This window comes from Elephas maximus, chromosome 3 (genome assembly GCF_024166365.1).
Source record: "Elephas maximus indicus isolate mEleMax1 chromosome 3, mEleMax1 primary haplotype, whole genome shotgun sequence".
Taxonomy (NCBI): Eukaryota; Metazoa; Chordata; class Mammalia; order Proboscidea; family Elephantidae; genus Elephas; species Elephas maximus.
The window spans coordinates 56,165,164-56,171,193 of record NC_064821.1 but is presented as its reverse complement, the minus strand read 5'-3'; positions in this window follow the sequence as shown (position 1 = coordinate 56,171,193).

Sequence of the window (6,030 nt, the reverse complement as noted above, 5' to 3'; positions counted from 1 at the left end):
CCGGAAGCGGCGTGACTCTGTGACCAGGCTCTGGCTAGAGCGGTGGCTCGCGGGTCTTATCGCAACATCGCCCGCGCGCCCTCTGCTGGAAGCTCTGGCTCAAGACAAGTGGCGGACGGACCCTCACCGTAATCCGTGGTCTGGTTTGTGGGTCTCCTGACTCTTACCCTGGGGCCCAGTTGGCTGACATTCAAAGCTGTAGCCCCTCCACACACCTCACACTGCAGCATCTCCCTCCACCAGCCTTTGCCTCTGCCCTTGCTCTGCGTAAATGCCCTCCCTTCTCCTGAATCTGTAAGACTTGACTGGGTTTTCCCCTCCTAGAGAAATTCTTGCTTGACCCACCAGGCTAAGTGGGATGCCCCTACCCAGTATGGTACCCTCCATGGGACCCTCGCTATCGTTACCTGCCTATATGCCCAGGGCCCTATGTGCCCCAGACTCAACAAGGAGTTGCATTTAAAGAAGTAAAGTTCAGCAACATAAATAATTAAAAAAGAATTCCAGTCTTAGATTTCTCACAGACTAATGCACTGTGGTTAAGAGCTACCGCTGCTAACCAAAGGGTCAGCAGTTCGAATTCATGAGCCTCTCCTTGGAAACCCTATGGGGCAGTTCTGTTCTGTCCTATAGGTTCGTGGAGTTGGGATTGACTCCATGGCAACGGGTGTGGTTTGAGTTTTGGAATGACAATGTCTAATGAGCCCTGGTGATGCAGTGGTTAAAGCATTCAGCTACTAACCAAAAAAAAAGAGTAGGTAGTTCCAACCCACCAGCTGCTCTGTGGGAGAAAGATGTAGCAGTCAGCCTCCAACCTTGGAAACCCTATGGGGTAGTTCTACTCTGTCCTATAGGGTCGCTATGAGTTGAAATTGGCTTGATGGCAGTAGGTTTTTTTGGGTAATGACAATGTCTAACTAAGGTCAAATTCTCAAAATACTTTCTCCTCCCCTACCACTCTCTCATTCACTCCACAAATATTTATTGAGTGCCCATAATGTGTCAGGCACTGGATGGGCCACCAAAACTCACTGCCATCGAGTTGATTCCAACTCATAGAGACTCTACAGGACAGAACTGCCCCATAGGCTTTCCTAGGCTGTAATCTTTACAGAAGCAGGCTGCCACATCTTTCTCCCATTGTACGTCTGGCGGGTCCGAACTCTGGACCTTTGGTTAGCAGCCAAGCACTTAACCACTGCACTACCAGGGCGCCTTGTGTGGGTCACAGCTGATTTCAAATCTCGGATTCACTGAATGCTCCCAAACTCTCTCCAATCTCTACCTTTACTCACCCTATGTAAGTTCTTCATTATGTGGATTGCTTTAAACTCTCCTTTCAGCTTTCCTCATTACCTGGATTCTCCATAACAAGGAAGAAATTGAGAAATGACACAGAACACCAGAATTAATCTACCTAGTTTTGTGGTCCTGTAATCTAGCATCAGAGCCTGTCTAAATTCAGCAGGAGAGATGAAAGTCAGGATCAGCACAAAGCTGGTTCCTATGAGGTGGAAATCTCACCATTTCTAACACTGGCAGTCCCCACCCATGGCACTCTCTACTTCTCTGCTGGATTCAATAATTCATTGCAATGGCCACACAGAACTCACAGATCATACTCATGATTATGTGGTTTACTACGGAAGTAACAGGGTACAACTTGGGGTCAGCATCAACTTGGAAATAACAGGATACAACTCAGAAGATAGGATACAGCTTGTTAGTACAACTTCCAACCAAGACAGGTCTCTCATCTTCTTCTCTTGGTTGTGCCAGCTGGAGGCCCTTCTCTTGGCTGTTAGGTCTTGCTGGGCCTCTGCCCTGCTCTGACAAGTGTTACAGCTCTTTTGGCTCCAATGACAAGTGCCTGGAGGCACCCCGTTCTGCCAGTAAGTCTCCTGTCCGAAGACATTCAGCTCTCTCTCTCTCTTTCTCTGTATTGGCAAGCACCACTACAGCCATCTGCTGGTCCCATGGTTTCTACCACCCGTACTGCTGCCGCTGTATTGCGCCATCTCACATGACTGTTTCACACCGTCGTCAGTGTTACAGCTCCTAACCCAGATTAAACTCTTTTAGGAGGTTCCTTCTCTCTCCCACTGCTTGTCTTTTTCCTGGGTCTAGAAGGTCCTCAGCACAGAGACCTCAGGTCCAAAGGATGCGCTCTGCTCCCTACTCTTCTTGATGGTATTGAGAACTCCCCCCAACCCACTGTGGGATTGGCCCTTATATAAGCAAGCTCCTTATCAATTTCAAGGCATGGCCCTCCCACCCAGGCCACAAACTGACCAATCCCTGCAAAGCCATTTAATCCTTATTAGGTGGTTTTATGCACCCTATTTGTATAGTAAACTGACCAGTCCCTACAAGGTGCATAAAATAGGCCAATCTCAGGGCAAGCTGTGGCCTAACCAATTATTTCTGGCAGAATTATAAACCCAAGGCCAGAAAGGCCATACGTAAAGAGAAACTATTGTACTGCAGGTCTTGTCTCTTATTTCCTAAGGTCCTGGAGTGGCAAAGACAGAACTTCCCTTAGAGGGTGAAGGAGGAGAGTTCTCGTGAGGGAAGGGGAGGGTAAATTTCCACACTGGCAATTTTATCCCCTCACATTCTCATTACTCTGTTTATGTCTTCTCTCCTACTAGATTGTGAGCTTCTTAAGGGCAGACCATGTCCCACTCACCTTTGAAACCCATGTTTCACAGCACAGGACCTAGGACAAAATAAGTGCTCAGTAAAGGAATGTGTGTGCGTGTTTAACTGGCTACGTACCAAAGCCAAGTGGCAATTTGGGTATAAGCCACCATATTCTCTCTCACGTTCTGACTCCATTCACCAATGTGTGGTGAATAAGCATAGGGAAAATAGAGTATACCAGAGTATCACATGGACCCATTCAGTCAGAAAAACTTCCAGCTGGGAGAGCATCTAGAGCCAGTTCTCAGGGACTGAACTTTGGGATAGTGTCTACTCTCAGCATGAGTTCCATCGCTTCCATTCTGGAAGACAATCAGCATGAAGGCGGGCCACTGTAAGTATTTGGGGCCATTTCATGCAGCTGTCACAGGTGGTATACCTTCCCTCTCATGGGCCCCAAAGGGAGTCATTACATTGTGCCAGGCCCAGGCTTGAGGGCAGCCAGGTTTTAAAATGTGTTCAGAACACTTTCAACTCAGTTCAGTCTAATAAAGTTGTCTAGTTACCTGGTGCTGCTATCAGAGAAATACTACAAGTGGATGGCTTTAACAAAGAGAATTTTATTCTCTCACAGCCTAGCAGGCTACAAGCCCAAATTCAAGATGCCAGCTCCAGGGGAAGGCTTTCTCTTTCTGTCAGCCTTCTCATTAATCATCCTCCAGTCTAGGAGTTTCTCCGTACAGGGACCCCAGGTCCAAAGGAAGCTCTCTGCTCCTGACGCTGCTTTCTTGGTGGTATGAGGTCCCCTGTCTCCCTGCTTGCTTCTCTCTTTTATATCTCAAAAAAGATTGGGTTAAGACACTATCTAATCTTGTAGATCTCATCAATATAACTGCCACTAATCCATCTTATTACATCATAGTAATAGGATTTACAACACGCAGGGAAATCACATCAGATGATAAATTGGTAGACAGTCATACAATACTGGAAATCATGTCCTAAGGCAAGTTGATAGATATTTTGGGAGGATACAATTCAATTCATGACAAAAGGCAAGCATTGAGCACCTGCCATATGCCAGGTGCTGGGTGATAGGGTCACTGAGATGAGGCTGAGGCAGCTTCTGCCTTCATGGAGCTCCTAGATTGTAGGAGACAGAGAGGAAAACAGTCATTTACACTACAGAGTGAAAGGTGTTAGAATGGAGCAAATTCTCAGGGGACTTTGGGAGCAAAGAGAAGAGTGACTTTATTCAGCCTGAGAACAGTCAGGGAAGGCTCTCTGGAAGGGTGTACTTTGACACAATAACCCCTGTGAGGTAGGCAGGGCAAAGATTGTTATCCTCATTGTGGAGGTCACTGAAGCAGTGACAAAGCCAGGGAAACTACACTGCCTTGGGGCCAGACAGTCCTTTGAGCTATTGTCAAATGCTGGTCACATGGCTCAGCATTTCTGAAAAGCACCCCTAAACCATCTGCTGCTGAGAATAATTGGACTACCATCTAATCCCAGTTTAACTATATTATGTAGCTAATGGATTCAATTCAATCCAATGGACAGAGTATATGCTCAGAGAGAGAGCCAAACTATGTGTGAGGATGTGAGCAGGGATGTAAAATCTCACTGCGATTCAGCCAGTTGCTTTCTGGTAGGTCCAGGGCCAAGGTGGGGGTTGCACATGAGGATTTCCTTGGTGGCCTCCTAAAATATATTTTATAGGTCACTTAGCATATTTGTCTCTTGTATTTTCCTAACATCATAGACATTCCTGTCTATAAGAGATGTCCCCCATTTCTCAGATGGGGAAATCACTTATAAAAGGACCTTTACTATCAAAACAATCTTGAAAAACAAGAGCAAAGTTGGAGGACTAACACTTCCTGATTACTACAAAGATACAGGAAGCAAGACAGTGTGGCATAAGAATAGACATATAGATCAATGGAATGTAATTAAAAGTCCAGAAATAAAGCCTCATTTATGGTCAAATGACTTTTCACAAGGAAAAGGATGTAAGAAAATTCAATGGGGGAAAGAAGAGTCTTCAACAAATGGTGCCAGGACAGCTGGGTAAACCCACTGCCTTCAAGTCAATTCCAACTCATAGTGACACTATGGGACAGAGTAGAACTTCCCCATAGGGTTTCCAAAGCTGTAATCTTTGTGGGAGCAGACTGCCACACCTTTCTCCCATGGAGTGGCTGGTTCAAATGACCTTTCTGTTAGCAGCCAGCACTTAACCACTGTGCCACTAGGGCTCCTTGAAAACTGGGTAGCCACATGCAAAAGAATGAAGCTGGATCCCTACTACACATACAAAAATTAACTCAAAATGCATAATGGACCATATAAAAGCTAAAACTATACAACTCTTATAAGAAAATATAGGCATAAATCTTTATGACCTTGGATTAGGCAATGGTTTCTTAGAGATGACACTAAAACCACAAGCAACAAAAGAAAAAACAATAGATGGATTCGATTTCATCAAAGTTAAAAACTTTTGTGCTTCAAAGAACAAGAAAGTGAAAAGACCCCTGAAATTATTGCCCAGATGAAATCTTAAACCTAAACTGAAAACTATCTCCTGAAGTCACCTTTAAATCAAACAATAGCTTAATTAGTAAAGAATGTTTTCCTTGAATATTGTGCCCTTTTAAAAAGAATTACCTATATGTGATCAAATTGACAACAGCGACTTGAAAGGTTTGATGAGAAGCTTAAGGGGCAGTAAGTTTATGTTAATGATGGTGAAGTGATTTGAAAAAGAATATTGAGAAAGGTAGCACAGCTTGAAGAATGTAATCAATGTCACTGAATTGTACAGCAAGAAGTTGTTGAATTGGAGTATTTTTGTTGTGTATATTTTCACCAAAAAAAAAAAAGAGAGAGAGAGAAAGAAAGTGAAGAACAATCCATAGAATGAGAGAAAAAATTTCCAAATCATGTATCTGATAAGATTTGTACCCAGAATATATAAAGAATTTTTATAACACAGTAATAAAAAAACAAATAAGCCAATTTAAAAATGAGCAAAGAATTTACGGACATTTGGATTTTGAATAGACATTTCTCAGCAGAAGATATACAAAAAGCCAATAAGCACATGAAAAGACGTTCAACACCATTAGCCATCAGGGAAATTCAAATCAAAATCACAGTGAGATACCACTTCACACCCACTCTGATGGCTAGAATCAAAAAGACACATAAAATCAAGTCTTGGTGAAGATGTAAAGAAATTGGAACTCTCTTACACTGCTGGTAGGAACGTAAAATGGTGCGGCCATTTTGGAAAAGTCTGGCTTCGTACCCGGCATAGTACATAGAGTTGCCATATGACCTAGCAATTCCACTCTTACCTATGAATGGAATATACCCAAG